The sequence below is a fragment of the Maniola jurtina genome, chromosome 15 (genome assembly GCF_905333055.1).
Source record: "Maniola jurtina chromosome 15, ilManJurt1.1, whole genome shotgun sequence".
Classification (NCBI taxonomy): Eukaryota; Metazoa; Arthropoda; class Insecta; order Lepidoptera; family Nymphalidae; genus Maniola; species Maniola jurtina.
The window spans coordinates 9,059,606-9,081,562 of record NC_060043.1 but is presented as its reverse complement, the minus strand read 5'-3'; the positions used below and the strand labels follow the sequence as shown (position 1 = coordinate 9,081,562).

Genomic DNA, 21,957 nt, shown 5'->3' with positions numbered 1-21,957 from the left:
TTGTATATTTCCATTGGAGCTGTAACAACAAATACCTAGTAAAAATTTCAAAATGGCCGTCATTAAAATTGAAAAAAAATTAAATGGTATTTGTTGTACAATGGTATGGAACCTTTCGTATGCGAGACTCCGACTCACGTTTGACCGATTTTTTTTTCTATCTTCTTATTTTGCTTTATGGCTTTTATTAGTTAGTTTTTTAACAGCAATATAGGCATACGCTTGAGTGCAATCGCACTAAAAGTAGAAGATGATGTAGCCTGGTGGAGCGCGCCTGTCTGAAAGGTGCATCTATTCACTCGTCTTTTGAAGGCGAAAACGGAAGCTGGAAGGATGTGTCATGTCGCACTAATTGTGCTGGAGCTGATGGAGATAGTGTGACACGAAATTAATTGCAATTTGCAAGTGATCTTTGTGCACTATAATTGCAACGAAATTATTAGCCTATAATTAATCAAACTGCGTCATTCTTAATCAATGCCCAATCAGATATCTCAATTTATTTCAGCTCTCAATAATATATGGCCATTCGAAACCTAATCATTAATAACTGGACCCGCCAAAGGCCGCTGTCGGGTTTATACAAGTGTAGATAATCTTGACTTTACGGAATTTAATATAAATTATCCTATGTAAGTATGTGAGCTTTACTTTTCTTATTTTATCCAAAGACATGACGTGATACATAATAATATAAACTACCTACAACAGACGAGGAAAGCCGAAAACTCGAAATAATTAAGTAAACGACACAAATATAATGTGGAACTTACTTAATTGAGGAGGAAGCCAAACATAATATATTTGTAAATTACGTACATCCTGCCTACATCAAACAAATTAATGTGGATTTATGGTCCGTATGTAGAGCGTGTGTGGAGCGTGTGTGGTTGGTGCATGGGGCGTGAGAGGAGCGTGTATGGAGGGTGTGTGGACCTTATGTGGTACATGTGTGGAGCGCGTGTGGAGTGTGTGTGGTACGTGCGACTGGCGTGTGAGAAGCGTGGATGAAGCGTGTATAAATACTACGCGACATGTCGAGACAGCAATCGGGGTGGGCACGCCCCGCACACCCGCACAGCCCCCGCGCTAACCCAGTGCGGGGCCCCGCTTCATACCCCGATTACCATCTTGCCATGTCACGTACTAAACATGCGTTTAGCGTGTGTGTTCCGTGCGTGGCGCGTGTGTGTAACGTGTGTGGTGCGTGCGTGGAACTTGGGTGCAGCTTACGAGAAGCGTGAGTGTGATAGTGTAACAATAAGAACTGCTAGGCACATCAGGTGTTAAAATTTAATTTTCTTAAATTTTTAAAAATCTCTGAAAACGATTTAGTAGTTTCATCTAATGTGTGTAGTAGCAATTTCTGTAGCAGATAATATTATGCTGGTAATAAAAAAGGCTTTTGTTTCTAATTGGTTGGATGCTATGCCCATGGCACGGTCGAACGCTCTACGCGAGACCGTTTCCCGCCGCGGCGTTTCCATTGTTCTACTGCTAATTGAATCGATGCCACTGATAGATTGTGTCCTGTTACCACGCCCGGTCACACTGTTATCTGTTAACTGTTAGTTAACCTTCAGTCCAAAGATATTATAATATACAACAGATTACAGATAGTCAATAGGAGTTCATCCATTTATTGTATTTTAGAAAGTAAAGTCAAATTCGTACGCTTGTGTGTAATTAATAAGTAATGCAAACAAGCTAAGTATTTTGATGTGTAGATATACAGAATTCATTTACCAAAGATAACTAAGACGACCAAAGATATTTAATATTGTGTGATAATGATAATAATAAATAATTATGTATACTTAATCAATATATTATCATACTTAGGTATATACAGTGGACCCCCGGTAATCCGACAAACGTTTTGCAGGGCAGTTTTGAGCTATTGAATATGTCCGATTATAAAGTACCTACTGTCTACTATAAAAGAGTACCTTGAATTCCGACAAATTACAGATCCAATGATAAGATTCTATATGTTATACAATATACATACTCTGAAGTACAAATCATACTTCATTATGTATGTCAAAAGTAAATTCAAAAACAATAGACATGTCGGATTACCGGAGGGGCCGGATTAGACAGGGGCCGGATTACCGGGGCTCTACTGTAATATCAAGTGTCTTTGGTTATTGTAATGACAATGACTGCTGTTTTTGCAAAACACACAGATGCATTGTTTAAAAATTAATCTACGATTAACAGTAGGTAAACCTGGGCCATACCACGGGCCTTCTCACAACAAATTGTTAGCGCTACATAAAACGTACAAATCGAATCTGTCTTAGCGCCCGCGCACCACTGACCGTATCGCAATCTACGCCGACGCTGACCGCATCATAGATTTTCTACTTCTACCGTATCATAGATTGTCCACTTTCCCCTCGGCCATTTACTGTAAAAAGGCCTTTGTCTGAGACTTTTCTCGCAATAAACCACTCGCTCCTTTTGAAATTAGGAGGGTGGTTTCTTCTATTTCTATGTTTTACTTTATTTTATTCAGATAGGTATAAGTTAACCCTTGACTGCAACCTCACCTCGTATGGTCTAGATGATGCAGTCTAAGATGTCTTCTGGAATTAGACTTTTGACCGAAATGTTTTTCACCAACGTTTTTAACCCCCGACCCAAAAAGAGGGGTGTTATAAGTTTGACGTGTGTATCTGTCTGTGGCATCGTATAGCCATAATCCAAGAAAATCGGTTCAACCGTTTGAAAGTTATCAGCTCTTTTCTAGTTATAACTTGTAACCTTCACTTGTCGGGGGTGATATAAATTTTTAATTTACACTTGTTAATTTTACTTATCTATCAGCGCTAACCCGCTGCTGGTGAGCGCGGGTGCCGGGTGATTGCGGGTGGGCGGGTTGTCCCCCCGCCTCATACCTCAAGTGCCATCTCAACCTGTCGCGTACTATAGGTACAAGCATCTAATGAAGATGCTCAATAGTCAATTTGCTATTATTTTTAGTTTATTACCATTTAATTATTCGACGTCTATGTCTGAACGTTACAAACACTCATTGCGTTTAATATCGTAATTTTGAACTGTAATTACTACTTTAATTACTGGCTATTCAACCGAATGAGTTCTGAATTGGCATGTTAAGAGTTATGGCCGAGCTTAATAATTATTGAGATGTTGTTTCAGAGACCACTCGGTGTGTTGTTTAATACTAGGACTAGGTCTCACTCACGGGTAGGTACCTACATGTTGGTTGTTCCAATATATTACCTACTAGCTGACGCCCCCGACTTCGTCTGCGTGGATTTAGGTTTTTCGAAATCCCTTGGGAACTCTTTGGTTTTCCGGGATAAAAGTAGCCTTATGTGCTGGTCCAGGATATTATCTATCTCTGTTCCGAATTTCAGCCAAATCCGTCCAGTGGTTTTAGCGTGAAGGAGTAACAAACATACACACACACACACTTACTCACAAACTTTCGCCTTTATAATATTAGTTTGATTTATATTCCTAGGTACCTCATCATGATCAAGTCAACCCATCGCCGGCTCACTGCAAAGCACGAGTCTCCTCTGAGTATGAATTAGATTTAGCCATAGTCCATCACGCTGGCCAAGTGCGGATTGGCAGATTGAACAAGTTTAAACATTTGTGGAGAACTCTCAGGCGTGCCGGGTTCCTTACGTTGCGTTGTTTTCTTTCACTGTCAAAGCAAATGATAAGCTCTGAAAATCTAACCTACCTCTAATCTACCTAACAAACTTATCTATACCTACGGCCTATCTGACCTAAAAAGAATATATTATGTTCTTTTTCAAACTAAAATGTACTTAATGGATAAAAAAGACGCGAGAAAGCAGTTTTTTATAATAACGAAAACCATTGCGTTGTAACTTGTAATTACCGAACTTTTCAACCCCTCATTACGGTGATCAGGAAACGCTTGTTCAAACCAGATTGTTATCTGCCCAAGTTGTCTTATTTCAAACCTCATACATCGTTGACGTGTACATAAGGCGTGGACAAACAGAACCCGCGACGGGAAAGCAACGTGTCAAATGCGGCTCCTAGAATTATTTAAAAATTAAAAACCCCTGACACAAAACCCTTTAAAAAGTACTATTTAATCGCTGAGCATACTTTGCTTTTGCGGTTCCCCGACGCGACAACTAACTAATTTTATAACTTCACTTATCTACTTCATGCCTTAGTTAGTTCCTTAGTTTCATGCATTAATTAGTAACGAGGGTTAGTTAGTTTGTCTGCTGTGACTCTACTCGTCACCAAGTGCCACCAGTCGCCGTGCTGTAAATCCGTTTGGTGCGCTAACAAGGCTTGCACATTGCGAAACGTGCGTTGAAAGCTTCGAATTACATGTGTAAATTAAAAAATAACACCCCCGACAAGTGAAGGTTACAGTAACTAGAAAAGAACTGAAGAACTTTCAAACGGCTGAACCGATTTTCTTGAATTATAGCTAAGAACACTCTCGATCAAGCCACCTTTCAAACAAATAAAAACTAAATTAAAATCGGTTCATTAGTTTAGGAGCTACGATGACACAGACAGATACACAGATACACATGTGAAACTTATAACACCCCTCTTTTTGGGTCGGGGGTTAAAAACAAAAACGAGTCATTGTGCGCCCTCCCTCTCGCACAATACGCAGTGTGAGCACCTTTAAGGGCGTTCACCACACATAAATCCGTCGCGCGACACATCTGTCCAAGTCTTTACTGCGAGGCAGCCGTGGGCAGGCACGAGGCAGGATGGGAGCTGGGACCACCGTGTGAGAACCTTGACGGCTCAGAGATTTACGCCGACAGCTCAATGTGTCTTTGTGTAGACCCAGCATTACAGCACTAAGCGTTTGTTAAATATTTAACGTTGATGCCACTTACTTGCCTTGGAGGAGTTTTTCGTGGGAGATCATCCACCGATTGTTTGTTTTTGTGATTCGCTGATCATTTAAGTGCAGTTTGAAGATTATTGAAGAATTTTCTCTTTCTTTTGTTTATAATAAACACATCGTTTGTAAAATACTTATGACTAATTTTTTAATAAAGACTGCGTTCCTGATGATTGCTCGTCACGAATTTTCAATCAAATTGAAATTATGGATCGTGACCATAAATCTACACAGAAACGTACCTACAACTATATGTAGAACTAAGTATATGTATTCTACTTACTTACTAGGTACCTAAGGTTATGAAAATCAAAATAATATTTTTTAATCATTAGATATCTACTAAGGCGCAACGCACACCGGGAGAATGGAACCGAGGTAACTTAAATAATATTATATTCAATAAATACGTAGGTAACTCTTTTTTTTTTTGGATAAGAGCGAAGTATATAGTACAAAGCAGAAATGAAGAAAATTATAAGAAAGAACAAACAGAAATGAGTAATTTATGTCTTTATTTAAACTGAGAAGAATTACACGAAAAAGCGACGCTCTTCTTTGTGACATTCAGGTCACACATACACAAACATTCATCTTTCTTGATAACAACTCAAATTAACCGTTGCTTACTAATGATTTTACGTTTAGTTTAGGTAAAATGACATAGAACCGATCTATGGTTCTCCATATTTTGGGTTTAGTAGGCATATCAATTTGAAACGTATGTCAATAAACATGATGAGCTTAGGTTAACAGTGGAGACCAATCCTTAATCTAAGAGGATGAGTTTGAATTGTTAGATATCAAAAGGACTGGCTCTACTACGTCCACCAATCCGTCTATATGTGCTGTCACTAAGAAGTCACAATATAAAAAAAATCTCCGTAACTTCGGTTCGCTTGGGTCGAAAAATAAATAATAATCAAAGCGGCACATCTCAAATGGCCGACCATAAAAAGACACCTACCTACCGCTTAGCTGGCGGCGAGTTTTTTATTTTCTAAACTTCGAAATTCTAACAATAACAACGACAAACTAACCAGTCGTAAAACATGTCCAAGGTCCACTCCATTAGGCACGCTCGGCCCGAAGCAAAGGTGTGAATCGACATTTAATAAAATTATTTATCGGATGCTGATGCGTTTTTAATGACCGAGAGGCAAGCGACCAACGGCAGCCTTTTTGTCATGCGACAACTGCAATTTAATAGTCGCGAAACAGTTACTTTGTATGAAAATGAGGAATAAAATGTGTTATCAGCCTCGAACGTGTGCTAAGGAAATAATTATTGGGTACTTCATTTTACATGCAATTATAAACAAACATAAACGAACGCCCGTCGCACTTTTACTGCTCTACAAATTATAAAACTTACAACGTATTAAACATTCGTTTAATTGACCGTAACAAACTTGGTGTTTTATGGTTTCGTTTTTAGTTTGAAACTAATTTAATAAAATGTTGCCTTAGTGCCAGCGTATATACAGACGGAGTAGAACCAGTGATTTATAATGTACTTACCTACTACGTTGTTGAGTAGAGCAGTGTTTTAGTTCAGTAGTAATATTATGTTGGTAAATTGACTGGAAACAAAACACATACTTAATGATTTTAAAATAAAATTAATTTAATTAATTATTTTATGTTGGACAGAATGTGCCACTTCTGATATTCTACTGCGAAGAGCAGGCCTTGAGCGATCAAGGAGCTCAGCAGCAAGTCTTTACATTTTTCCTAGGAGACTATTACTCTTGCTTTTCCCCACAGACCACCTCCTTTTCCCCCACCTATATAATCCAACGTAAATGAAGGTTAGTTTGAGTTGTTACCAAGAAAAACTTTCACACAATGCACACCAAGGCTCCATTCCACTCTGCTGGTGTGCATTGCGCCTTAGAGCTTAAAAAGCTTTGCAATATAGGTAGGAAGATGCCTATTTATTTTTCTGAACTTCTCCAATTCATATAAAAAGGTAGGTAGGTACTTATACTCTCGCATCGCGATTATTAACATGAAATCTTACTCGTAAGAAACTCGTTAAAACCTAATAGAATTAATTATAATTAAAATTGAAAGTCGCGATGCAAGTGTTCCGATACCGCCGCGCGTATCGAGGTACAATCAATTTAATTGCATTCGCAATTCGATTATTGATTTCGTAATTAAAACGCACTGAAAACGTACGAGGGTCATAAATATCTTTGCAAAAATTCCAATTTATGTACTCCAATAAAGTCGTCATATTAATAAATGATAGGTAGCAAGTAGGCACTATGTAATATAACAGACTTAATTTATTCGATTAAATTAATATTACCAATGGTATCTTCTACCAAATTAATGATTTGTGATGTGTTTCTTTATTTTTACGGTGTAGGAAACCTTAAGTAATTTCTTAATATCTCCCCAAGTGCCTAGGTGCGTAGGTGCGTACCTAGGTACGTAATAGTACCTCACACCTTCTTAGTTTTACCCACCGATGTATGTAATACCTCTTATTATTATCTTCGTAGGTGGTAGATAGGTAGGTATCTCGTATATTTAAATAGGTACGAATATACATGCTGGCTTTGAAACACGCATGGAACTCGTCTCATTGATAAAAGAAGCAAACGAATCGATTCCAATTTATTGTTATCAGACCAAAACTGGCAATTAATCATACATTTAATACAGAATAATTCGCAGCATTAATTTTACGGTACGTTGACGCCGTACTCCATTGTACTACTAAAATATGTACGCATGTTATACGTCAGATGACAGTCCATATGAATGGGAATAATTATGGTGTTATGGCGTACAATGGGAGGGACCAGGGCTAATGTAATTATTCATCAGTCGATTGCTTTATGGCGTCGTATGCTAACATTTTAAGTTAAAGTGTTACAGAGACCCCGTACTGGTACAAAAACGTAGCTCCTCAATCATGTCTACCTTAATCGATTTTCGAAAATTCTCTCCAGGCAGTTATTTTTTTCACCTCTTACTTGGCCGATCGCTTTAAATAACATCGATAGCCAAGGGTAAATTGCGAGTTTCATCGTGTTAAAATACAAGTATCATTATTTAGCTAACATGGGGAGGCTTTTTCTACATCGATAAATAAAAGCTTTGATATAAGTATTTTTCCGATACAAAAAGCGTAAAGCATAGAGTCATACCTAGAAGCTCTACATGCCGTTCGAGAATACAAGCACTCCATGGCAGATTTTAAAAAAAAGTTGAAAAAACTATAACCCGACTACGGAAAAATGAAACAACGTGAACCCAACTTAGTACAAGTAAAATAAAGAAACAAGATGGGTGCTCACTGCTCAGTGCTATCATCATCTTGAATAAGATTCCATACAAATGCCGCTGTCGTGCCTATTTCTTATACTTGATTGACGGCATTTCTCTCCCCTCCACCCCTACCTAAATGCGCCCTAAACCTACCTTAGACCTTTGCTGCAATAGATAGGTACATCCGCTTGTAATTTAGCTACTTGAGTCATAGAATAGGTACTTGCTACAAGGCAGCACTATCTTCTTGACTCTACCTTCTAAAAAGTTCAATTGTAAAGAAAAAATAATTATTATCATTTTGCATAGCACACTTCTTCCAGCGTACTTCTTTATGTCCATTTCAGTGGTTTCTATTTAATTATGACGACTTCAATAAGTTCTCTACAGAAGTATGGTTATAAGTAGGTGACTAAAGTACGACGAAGTACGAAAATTTTCTGTTGTTGCTTGTGGGTTTCAGAGTTTTTGTAGTAGCTCATTTAAATGCACGGCTTGCCACGCTGGCAGTCATTCATCTGAGGCCCGAGAACACCATCATAATAAAATTGCCTTAGGCATAACCTACCTGCTTCAAAATGGACCGAGGTGACCTTATTTCGGAACTACCCAAGTCCATACTATGTAATATGTAATACATATGTATTATAGATAAAGTTATACGTGTTTCTTTCTACTAGGTTTTCATGGTCCATCCGATTTTGACGAAATTTGCTTGCAGCGAGAGCTTATATCCCGGGGAAGGCTATGTGCTTTTACTATCGGAAAACCTTCTATAGAAATCATGATATCTTTGGAGAGAGATCGGGCCATGTGGGGTTTCTAGTAAACCCCGTTGGTGGCCATCCTAAGCGCATATTAAGAGGCTCCGGGAACTAGAAATGAACGTGCATCCAATGTGGTCATCCTGACGGATGTACTCCTCATGCAACTTACCTACATGACTTGAAGGCACGATAGCTTATGCCAGTGGAGGCGAAAGCTACGAGGTGTTTAGGTATGATTAATTGATTTGATCAACTCTTTGAAAAGTCATTATAGTGCAACAAATCGAAGCAATTGACTTACAATTAATACGGTAGGCGCCCTGCGTTTTCATAGCAGTTCAAAATATTATGTTATTTATCGAACGCGAATGCCTTTCGCAATCTGAGTAGTTGCACAGTTGAAGTTATCTCGAAGCGCAAATTGAATTAGCATCTCTTTTGCATAAACGCTGTGAGCCACCAGGTTGCGAGTTGCGACGCGACGCAAGCTCGCGAGTTATTATCAATTAAATATAAAAATTCGAGCCCAACCAATAAGCCGCTGAGGCCGTAATTGGTCAGACCATCCCGATGATTGCTTTATTGGTCACACGCATACATTAGCACGATATCGTATTGTATGAGATTCGCATGATATGTGCAGGCATTTTAATTTCAATTCAGCGGTATAATAATGATACTGATTTTTTTTGAAAAAAGACGGTCTCCAGTCGCTTCGGGACTCGTTCCCGAGTCCCGACACACGTAGGCGTAGCGTCTCCTGGCGGCCACCGAATTTGAATAACTTGTTTCGGCTACCGACCGCTTTTGACATAACCCTTATTTTAAGTTTGAGGACACTGAAATGGACATAATAAACAAGTACACTAGAAGAGGTGTGCCATACAAAATGTCAGTAATGTGCTTTTTTGCTATTTTTAGGGTTCCGTACCTCAAAAGGAAAAACGGAACCCTTATAGAATCACTTTGTTGTCTGTCTGTCTGTCAAGAAACCTATAGGGTACTTCCCCTTGTCCTAGAGTCATGATATTGTTGACACTATGTTGACAATATAGTGTCTCATCACTAACATTTATGATTTGCATTTATATGTGTTCTCTCCGCACAATTTTTCGTGGTATACGATAAAAGATATCCGTCCATTCATTTAGTTACGAGTACGCTCATCATCATGACACTCCCTGCTTCTAATAGCGCCAAAGTGGCGAGAATCAAGTTGCTTCAAAAATAGGTTATCTCGCCTAATTTGAGGCGCAGATCGGCAATCACAGGTCCAGCAAACTTGTAGGTATTAGTAGAGGTCAGTGTTTGTGAAGGATTTATTATGCCCTTCCTCTTTTTCGTGGGTAATCGTCGTAGTTCTGTCTCTGTCGGTGAGTCCATCATTTTCGTTAGATGCACACAATGTCCTCACAGTGAAGGCCGAAGGGAAGGCAGTCGCAGGTAGCGTGTTTTTGCGGAGTTATCTCGCTTAATTTGAGGCGTTGTTGTTTTGTTTATCTTTTGCGTCCGCGCACGAGCCTGGCGGGATCATGGGATATGCAAAGCAGATAATGCGATTACTAACTAAGGTATCGCCGTACTTTCAAACATAATAATTAATCTTAGGGGATTGCATAGGTTTGTCTATCTATGGTAATTCTATTATAGGTACCTATTTTTAAGGTTCCGTACCTCAAAAGGAAAAATGGAACCCTTATAGGATCACTTTGTTGTCTGACCGTCTATCCGTCTGTCCGTCTGTCGTGTCTGTCAAGAATAACTATGTGGTAGATACTACTGAGGTATGGGGGTGGGGTTTTTAACTTGCAGAGTTCGTTAGGTACTCGTATATCTTGTACGATGGTACGGAACCCTTCGTGTGCGAGTCCGACTCGCACTTGACCGGTTTTTATAGACACTTCTCCTTTGTATAAAGCCCAGCGCCAGCGCATAGAAATTCTACTTAACCTTTTTTCAAAAGTTATTTCTCCTGCAGGTTTATTCAGATTATTCAATTGTTCTTAATGGAAATACTATGTACATATGTTACTATGTATGAACAAACTCGTAGTTTCACAATCAACACACGATCGTCAACAAACAGTACGAGCAAATAAAGTTGTAAAGGTTGCATCGTAAATGCCAGCGCAAATAAATCCCACAGATTATGCATGCTTTAAAATATAAATCCTTTTTTCGACTTGAAAAATATTTAAGCTTGGAAATAAAGTTCTTCTCGGATAGATCGTAAAACAGCCCCCTTCAAGCGATGTGCGATAAAAGGGCGAAAGTGAACGTAAGGGCCTGAGCAAACACGTTACCTAAGTAATAATATTGAAGGTATAATTTAATACAAAGTATAGTAAGTATAAGTAGTAATAGTATAGTATAGTAATAAAAAAGTAATAATATAGTATAGTAGATATAGTAAGTAGATCCAATTAGGATGAACGTTTCATAGTAAAATGTCATAGTAGGTAGGTAAGTACTTAAATTCTATTTTTCTTTAGATACCTAGCTTATTACAATATAGAAACTAAAAACGAAGCCGTGATACAAGTGAAAAAAGTGCCGGAAAAGCGGATCATCGCGTAACTTTGAGAAGTTTTATGCAAATAATAGGTAGGTACAGAAGTCAGTTAAGATAAAATAGAATAATGTTCTCGAATTCTTAATTAGTGGCTGCTTACTGAGTTTTTCGAGATCGTTGAGGGGATTTAGCTAATTCAAACAAGAATCCGGATTCTGTGTTAGTAGAATAATACACAGCTATATATACATTGTACAGTACTATTATACATAGAAATAAGAACTATACGTAGGTAGTTGTGTCTTTTTTTTATTCTTATACATACAAATTAGCCCTTGACTGCAATCTCACCTACTGGTAAGTGATAATGCAGTCTAAGATTGAAGCGGGCTATGGCAGTTTTCATTAAAACCATACCGCTTTGGTTTCTACCACTGGTGTCTACACGGCATCGCACTGGAACGCTGCATCGCTTGGCGGTACGGCTTTGCCGGTAGGGTGGTAACTATAGCCACGGCCGAAGCCTCCCACCATAAAGTATGTAATGAAATTCGATGTGTGTGTTCGTGCCGTAAGTTTTAGATAAGCATGTGTAATGGAATCGGCATAAAATTACTGAAACGTTCAGATATGCGCATTCCGTGGGAGTTTTATGTTATAATCGCAAGAGGCTGGGGTACGGGCGGCTTGCCTCGTAAAGCACACAGATTGCATCTCACTGTGTCGGCGTAGGTTATGTTCCATGCCGCTAGTAGGTACAGTCAGCAACAAAGCTGAGTTTGCATCCGTCCATAGTCGTTTGTCTTTGTACTGGCGTGCAAACTTAGCTTTGTTGCTGACTGTACCAACGTACGAGTACAATAATAATATCTAAGTAAGTAGGCAGGTAAGTATATACAAACTTACTGTTTAAACTCTGAAGATGTTACCTAGTTAGATAGATAAGTAGATAGGTACAATTAGTTAAGTTGAACGTAGTTTTTGATTGACATAACGCTAGTCAAACACGATCAAGTTTACCGATCAAGTTTTGCAGCGGACTCATATAGCTATCATCTGTAGGTATATTATATCAAAGGAAGAGCTGACTGACTGATCTATCAACGCCCAGCTCAAACTACAGGACTGATCGGGCTGGGCATGCAGATAGCTATTATGACGTAGACATCTGCTAAGAAAGGATTTTTGAAAGTTCCATCCCTAACGTGGTAAAATTGGGGTTTGTGTGTAGTCCACGCGGACGAAGTCGCGGGCATAAACTAAGTAGTTATAAAACACTAGATACTAACTAGATATAACATCTGTGAAGATGGCAACATATTATTCTCCACATACGTACAAATCCAAAAGCTAGGCCAGGTAGGTAAGTAGATGTATTTCGTTTCTGCTATACCTACGTTAATTATTACAGGAGAGCCTAAAATTGGAATTTAAAGAATAACTTTTTCGTTTACAAGTTCCTGTAACTTGAGAGCATAATAAAAGGTATTCGTTAGCTGTGCTGGCGCTCATCAGGGTACCTAGGCCTATGTCCAACAGTGGACATCCACCGGCTGATGATGATGATAATACGTAACGTTATTATGATGAAAGTATATTATGACGAGATAAATGTTTCTTCAAATACCTGATGTTATTCAACAGTGGGGAGAAGAATAGGAAGGAACTTGGTAGGTACATACTCGTAGGTACTTAAACAATTTTCATTCTTACTTCAATAGCATGTCTAGAGGCAGTCAGGCTTTCTAATAACGCAGGTATAATCTGCATTCGACTAATCCACCGCTAATTGAGGCGGAATTCAGCGACTCTATAAATCACTGACGCGGTTGTTTAGAAGTTACGCTAGGGCTGCCAAATTGCATTTATTTTAACGGTGTGCCATGTTTCATACGTTACAACATTCAGTCCATACATTACATCGCAATGGTACGCGCTACGACTACGCTTACGTAGCCTGTGTGAACGAACTATTAAGGATCAAACTAATTTTGAGCCTCAATAGCTCAACCGGTTAAGGAGTGGACTGAAAACCGAAAGGTCGACGGTTCAAACCCCGCCCGTTGCACTATTGTCGTACCTACTCCTAGCACAAGCCTGACGCTTAGTTGGAGAGGAAAGGGGAATATTAGTCATTTAACATGGCTAATATTCATTTTAAAAAAAAAAACAGAGAGCTCACTTTAGTTCATTCTGTTGGAGAGTAGTAGGTATATTCCTTGACTCTGATCAAGTGCTAACTGTTCATCGAAAATAAGCGCTAATCTAGACATTCGCAGCCCTGGTGGAGGTGAGAGCAACGCGCGCGGAGGCGGCGGGGAGCGCGGCGCGGGGGCAGGTCAGGCCGGCCGTGAGAACGCGCGCGCGCCGCCGGTTCCCAGCCACGCGCCGCCCGCGCCCAGCGCGCGCACAGCCCACGGTGATACTCGATTATTTAAAATTCTCGAGCGACTAGTGACTTATGACACGAGTCTTAATATGAGTTATGACGTACTAAACTCTATCCACGGAGAGAAGTTAATATAAGGCGATTTACGTAATCCCATACAAAGACAAAAATCTCAGGGGACGTTAATCATTTTAAATGGCCAACCAATCACAAACGAATCTATGCTTTCTGTACCTCTATTAGAGAAACTGTTTTCAAAAACATTCGAAATTCGAAAGCGACTAGGTACTTCGAGAGAGCAAGGCAATGGCAAAGTTTGGATAGACAAACTCAAAACTTCTAATTTCGTATCTAATAAAAAAAAGCCGGAATCCGGTAAGCGGCCCAAGTAGGTAAGTACACTTACGAGTACCTACGCCTCTTTCATCGAGAGTTACATTTTTGTTTCGTTTGCCGTGGAGGCCATAGAGTCTCAGGGCAAAAAAAAATCTAACGAGACCATTTACCGCAATTAAAGGCTTCATCTGATGACAGAAAGGCTAAAAAAAAAGTTGTAATTCAAATAGTACAAAAAATATACCTAAATATTTATTGAACGCATATCTCCTGCTGGTGTACTCAGTCGAGGTCGTTGCGGTCGCGCGCCGCTTCCAATCGTGGGACGATACCGCGCCGTTGGGATTAGCGCACACATTAGACAACACGCAACAGGCTCGTGACTCGGAATGCATGCACTTAATTCTTAAAACATGAAAAATCGCACATTTAGATGCTGAACTCTTGCTTTGAATGTGACCAAAACTGGCACATACCTAGATACATACATTGCAAAATTATGTAAGTTAGTAGTAAGACTAAGTAATAATGATTCCAATCCAATCCATCATATATAGTCCACTGCTGGATTTAGGCCTATTCAAGAGCGCGCCGCCAAACACGGTCCTCCACCTTCCTCATCCACCCGTTCCCCGCCACCTTCTTCAGGACATCAAATTCAAAATTCAAATTCAAATTATTTTTATTCAATTAAACTTTTACAAGTGCTTTTGAATCGTCAAAATAATCTACCACTGGTTCGGAATGCTGTTCCTACCGAGAAGAACCAGCAAGAAACTCGGCGATTGCTCTTCAAATGTACAATTTACAATAATATGCCATCCTGTATACAAGCAATTGCAGCGCCGTGTATTGCTGGAGCGAATCAAATCCAAGCTTTTTTGTCATTTACATAATCTTCGATTGTATAATAAGCTTTTTTCAGGAGCATAGCTTTAATAGATTTTTTAAACTTGTGTAAAGGCAAGTCTAAAATTGATTGTGGAATTTTATTATAAAATATTATATTTCGGTCCAAATGGCTGGAGGTCGTTCTACACTACGCTTACCCGTACGTGGTCTCCACTCCAGAACACGTCTGCCCCATCAGCCGTCGCTCGGTTCTGCGACAGACATGACCTTTGCCACTTTAGCTTGCTGATCCTTTGAGCTATGTCAGTCGCTTTTGTTCTTCTGCGTAATTCCTCTTGCCGGATTTTATCCCTGAAAGTGATATCTAACATACCTCGCTCCATAGCGCGATGAGCGATTTTTAATTTGTAGACGAGGCCAACTAGGTATACTATTGATCCACGTTTCCACTCCATACGTAGTTTATGATTAACATGAGTGAAATGGTGTAAATAATGCTGCCAATTGATAATAAGGCAGGTATTACTGGCTAAGGGAACGTGTCCCGACTCACGACTCGTCTGCCTCACGCGTCGCGGTAGGCGAGACGCACACGACCCGGCATAAATTACCCCAAACCGAACTGGATACCTTCGCAATAAAACAAAGACTCCGACAAAATGAAGTCAGGAGATCTTTAGACTTTATTCTGTCCGACATTTTAAACAAATCGGGCATTTAAATAATTAATTAGCTGTTTGAAAGTGTGTTTACCTACTTGCGAAGTTGAGACTCTATAGTTGAGATCTATAGACCGCACTTTGCTTAGCCTTAAGTCACTGTTAAAACGAGACAGCGTTATACCAGTGGCGTAAATCTGTCTCGTTTTAACTGAACTTAAGTCTAAGCAAAGTCAAAGTGCGCTCTATAGATTTCAATCTATGAGTAGGTACATTATGTCTATAGCAGTTCTTACTGCAGCTAGATGGGGTAGGTACCTATGCTAAGTAGTTATCTGAGTAATGGAAGGGAAGCTGAGCTTGTTGTGGGTTTCTTCTTACGGTGTGTCAAGGTGCGTGCGTGTAGACCAGAGTGCGTTTGGAACCCTCGTAGCTCTAGTTTGAGTTTACGTAATGAATTGCTACCATTGCATAATTATTTTACAAATTCAACAATTGATATATCCATTTTGAAAAAATGCATCATTAAAAATGAAGTCATTTAGTCATCATCATCATCAATCCAACGCTGGCTCACTACACGACGGGTTTGACCATAGCCTACCACGCTGACCAAGTGCGGATTGGCTACCTTTGAGAACATTATGGAAAACTCTCACGCATGCAGGTTTCCTCACCTTGTTTTCCTTCTACGTTAAAGTAAATTACAACAAAGATATTTTAACGCCGCAAGAAGAGACGCGCATCCGGTATCGAACCCCCAACCCCCCAAACAGGAGGCTGACGTCTGAACCACTAGGCTATGACCGCTTTTACATCTCCAACTGTGAATTGAAGAAATATGAGAAGGAATTATATTAATTTGTTAACAATTAGAAGGGTAAAGTATTTTCGGACCTAATCACCAGCAGTAAATAATTCCGTTTCAAAACTTTAAAGACGGCAGCCGCATTCCCTCGTGGGCGAAGTGTACACAAAAACGAGTTAAAAGCGAAACCACTCAAGCGTCTAAACGCCGTGTGCGGTGAACCTTTGCCTTCTTTAAGCGAGAGCTCTTTGTAAATTGGTCAAAAATATTGAGATAATCGTACGTGAGGTAGGGCTGTGCGTGAGGACTGTTTGGTCACGCGGCCATTCAGTAGAAATAAAAGCACCCTGGGATGATTATTATAGTTGTTTGCAATCAAACTTAGCTACTAGTAATGACTTTCTGTACATTTGATGTGTTTCACTTTTATCAGCCACGACATCTTTAAGTACTAAGTAACTAGGTACTATTTTAGGATCTACGCGAGCGATTTATATCAAAGAGGCGAGGGTGGAAACTTTAAATCCTTGCTTGTTTCACTGCGGAACATCGCGCACAACAGTCACTTCAGCTGCCAAAAAATATTTTTAGGGTACCGTACCCGTAGGGTGCAAACGGAACCCTATTACAAATTCTCCGTTGTCCGTCCGTCCGTCTGTCTTTCAGCGGGCTGTATCTCATGCTCTGTAATAGGGAGAGAGTTGAAATTTCCTATTGTAGTTTTCTATTGAATGTAATAATATGATTCTATACAAAATGGCCGCCAAAGATTTCATTAATCTTGTACGGAAACCATATGTGCGAGTGCAACTCGCACATGATCGGTTTTTTGTTCTGTTTAAACTAAATGTTAATGTAAATGAATGAGCCCGCGAGGCGAGGCTCGCGCAGATAGGCGTGTCGGATGCATGTGACGTCCGCGCTTGCGCGCCGTCACGCCGCCTGTCACGTTTGTCTTTCACCGCTTCGCGTTATGCGCCGACAAATACTGCAATGAGCGTATTGGATTACAGGCTTTGCATGTTAATCATGAGTAGCCTGTATTTTATGCTAATGCTTCTCTACCTACTCTCTGTACTGTATAGTACAGACTATAATCTTCTACACGGATTTCATCATTACATCACCACCATGATACCACCTGATATAAAGTTTTCAAAACGTCAGAACTCGTGCCACGATGATTATATTATTCGCTCGAGGCAGATCACAATTTTTATGTTTTCTCAATTTATAGTTACACATAACGTAATGGCACGGCTACTAGCATGGCATTATCACGCTAGCTGCTAGCACTGGCATGGCATTATCCGCTAGCTGCTAGGACTGGCATGGCATTATCACGCTAGCTGCTAGGACTGGCATGGCATTACCGCGCTAGCTGCTAGGACTGGCATGGCATTATCGCCCTAGCTGTTAGCACCACTCTGTTCTCTTCTTGTTATCACGCGAGCAACAAGCACTGATGTTGCTTACTATAGCGCATGCCCTTGTCGTTGTCCTCTCGATTGGTTTTCTCAGGCTCAGATCTCAGCCCTTCCGTTATCCAGATATAAATATCATATGCGGACAACCAGTGTTCCGGTAGTAGTTATAGGTAATTAAATCAGTTCGAGTATCGGGGGAGTGTCGGGGTGTGCTGTAAAAAGTTTGATAGGTACTAAGGTGGTAAGTAAGGTGGTAAGGTATTACCAGATAATGGTGCGGGATGCGTTTTTTCACATGAATATTTTCTGATTAACTTTATTTTGATTTTTATTGGTATCGTGTAGAGAAATCATTATACATTATATCTGACATTAGCAAAAATACGATGTAATATTTACTATGAAAGTAATTGGAACATAAATGAAGCTTACAATGGATGCTGTTTACCCTTAGGGCACAGGGCTTGTAGTGTAAAAAATGATTGCTTATTTCATAATGCTATAAAAGTTTTATAAATGTATCCTGCTGGCCGTTATAGTCCAAAACCGAAATGCCGGCACGTCGCGATTTGCCTAGGCAATCTTCAGGAAAATCGAGAACGAACTGCAAACTCTCCAAACACCAAAGTCAAAATTGTCTACTCCAATCATTCGTCGTAGCCACAGGTCGTAGCACATTCTCCCCGTAGAATAATATTATTAGATCCGTTACGAGTTATTTAACAATCTACCTACGTGTAGAACAGATTTCACTTTTTAACCGACTTCAAAAAAGGAGTAGGGTCTCTATTCGACCAAATATGAACCGATTTTGATATATTTTATTTTATTTGGTAGGACAAGGACATACTAAAATGGCTTCAATTTTAGTTTGGTGAAGATCTGATGAATAGGTCTTCGGAGATATAGAACAGAACATCTCAATGGATATAGAATGGTAAATTGCTTGCGATCGGTCTAATAGCTGTAGTAAACAGTATACCTACAGTGGGGCCACTAAAAATTGTTTTTTACTTTTTAGTGCTTCTGGTTATTGCAGGCGGTTTTTATTTTTATTTTGAATTTTTTTATAGTAGGTAACCATTTTCTGGCGTTGACAAAGATATAAGTACCTATCTGAAACTATTATTATTAATAACCACACTACCTGGTACTATTGAGCCACTTTGGGCTTAGAAAAACATAATAATTGTTATACTTACAACAAACGCTTCTACATGCCTAGGTCGTTAATGTTAGTAGTACAAGTTAGTAGGTACGTTGCGACTTGCGTGTACTGATAACAATCAGTGTTTACTGGTAGATGATCAGTTGAGTTTAGTCAGCAACAGAAGATTGAAAAGATACCTTGCCTTCATACATACTGTATAACTTGTAGCAATCATTTTAACGCTGTGCTTAACGTGAAATGGCGTGTATAAAAGGTATTCGTTTCTCGGAGTTGCTGTACGTTATTCTATAATTCGTGTGGGCCTCGGGCGTATAATAACTGTAATAAAGAACAAGTACCGCCGCCCATAAGTCACATATTGCCCCGTACAGGCCTATGTTCCCATTATGGCAATATGCTTGCTGCAAGCTGACTGAACGATTTTTCGAAGTATTATTATTTGTAATTTAATTTTACAATTCTTTGGAGATTACTAAACAAATCTGCTGAGTATAAAAACCTGAATTAGTTAACTAAACTTCATAAAACTTTTCTTGTGCGAAAATTGAAAGTCCAAGCCAAACAATTTGTCTAATCTATACCTAAGTACCTACTTCGTATTCTGAGAGGACTCAGAAAGTTTTCAGTAGTGAGCCGGCAATGGGTTGATCATGATGATGATACGATACTAAATAACATCTACCCATCGATGCGTCATATAAAAAGAAAAGTCCTGACTCACTCACTAACTGACTCATCAACCTTTGAACCTAAAAAACTGTGTACAGAAATTCCCTTTTCGTAATTCTTAAATGTTGTATAGAAGCAAGTGTTACTTTGCAGAAGACCATCATATAGGTACAAGATACATAAGATATAATCCGCTGAGACTTTCTTGGTGGCTGGCTTTTTTGCATGTTTAGCAGTGGGGGAGCGGGGAGCGTGTATCGCATGCTGCAGTTGCATCTTGTAAGATGCAACTCACTCCACTCCACTCAAACCTGTAGGTTTGAGTGGATTATAGCATATTAAGAGGGCTCTCTCCGTCACTCGTTTCATACAATCGTAGTTCCAATTTCATTTGAATATTAAGCAACCAAAGTCCATGAAATTTTGCAGACATATTCTAGAAACTAATATCTATGTCTGCGGTTTTCCAGATTTCTGTTAAAATATTCCGTTTCAAAGTTACGCGGTCTTTAAAATTTACATACAAATCTTTGAGCCCCTGTAATTTTAAAACTACATATTTTTAGAAAAATCTAAAACACCACAGACACAGATACTAGTTTCTAGAATATGTCTGCAAAATTTCATGGACTTTGGTTGCTTAATATTCAAATGAAATTGGAACTACGATTGTATGAAACGAGTGGAAACGAGTGACGGAGAGAGCCCTGTTAAGTTTTTTGGTTTACTGTATAGAGACGATTTATGTTTTCGTCAAGTGAAGTCGCGGGCGGTCGCTAGTATACACATGCACTTAACATTTAAATTGCATCGTCAATGTCACATAAGCGTGTTACACGTGTACACGTGACTCGTGAGATCATTAGTGCAACTTTAATATTATATACTTAACAAAAAACTTTAAATTCAATGTTAAGTAGGTGCCGACTGCCGACCCACCTAAGTGGTTGCGAGTCAGAACTTCGCAAATAATATCAAGTGTCGATACACAGTCCATTAATGATATATGTGGAGTGATCGACATCGTCTTGTGGTTAACTCTCGCGCTGACATAATAACGTTATTGCTTTTACCGCGCAAAAAGCTCAAAGCAACCCATTATTCGCATCTTACAAGAATGCGAAGCTAAATATGATCCGATGACTGACAGAACAAGAGGAGAAACGCCCGTCACGATTCTGTTCGATATTGCCAGCTCTCCCACCGAACTAGTCACGAACTTATACTTCACTTAATTAGCGTAAATAAGACAGTTTTGCGGAGAAAAAAACACCAGTGAGGTCGTCGTTTCATACGAACCCACCGACGACGTCTAATATAAGTAGGTACGCTGGACCTGTGATTGCCTACCTGTCTTTGAACGAGCTTGATTTTCGCCATTTGACGCTGATAGCATACTCGGAACTAAATGATAATACTGAGGCACATCTTTCGACATAGTGTTACATGAAAACCATTTGACATAAGATGTCAATTTTAATTCACGGTAAGTACGCTGGAGCGCTTCGAATCAGCACAAAAGACGCAGAATTGGCATTTTGTGTCGCACAACTCTTCCAGCGTACTATACAAGGTTTTCAATGTACGAACCGGATTGGATTGAAGTGTCTTCGGCAAGCGTCTTAGTGCACACTTTATGCCACATTTATTTTAAATGAGGGTTTTTATCATGACGTTAATAATCGTTAAAATGACGGTATTTCGAGGATTTCGCGGTGAATTGAGGAAGCATCAAATAATAATTTGAAGTACCTTACAATCTTGGGATATATTCTGTGAACGAAGTTTGCAAGCTGCACAACCTGTGGAAAATTATGTCTTCAAAAGCTGAGTGCAAAAATTCACACCTTTTTTTGTCATTTGGTAAAAAGTAAGGTATATAGCTTCAGTTTGCAAAATCGCAGGTTCTTATGTCACCTGTTGGTGAATTTGGAAAGGAATAATTACTTCTACATCCAAACAAGTAGCTTCTCGCAAAAATGCGTAAGAGACGCAATTAACGCAACGTATGGGTTGCGTTAATTCCGTCTTCCATGTTATCGCGAACTGACTTGAAATCATGATACTAGTCGAAAACCTAACTCCAGAAGATATAGCGCCGGAAAAACAGCGTCGCTCCCGCGTTTCTCCGAGAAAGTTTCTGCGATTTATTTACCTTTCACGTCAAACGGAATTAACTATAAAGTAC

At 39.5% G+C, this 21,957-nt stretch overlaps 1 long non-coding RNA gene across 1 annotated transcript; it reads right to left on the bottom strand.

The window, feature by feature from the left end:
* Positions 1-62: 62 nt before the first annotated feature.
* On the bottom strand, positions 63-10,843 carry LOC123872327. The gene is made up of 2 exons (XR_006797461.1): positions 10,801-10,843; positions 63-112 (listed from the first exon to the last, which is right to left on the bottom strand). It is a non-coding gene; the product is annotated as an uncharacterized LOC123872327 (long non-coding RNA).
* Positions 10,844-21,957: the final 11,114 nt, after the last annotated feature.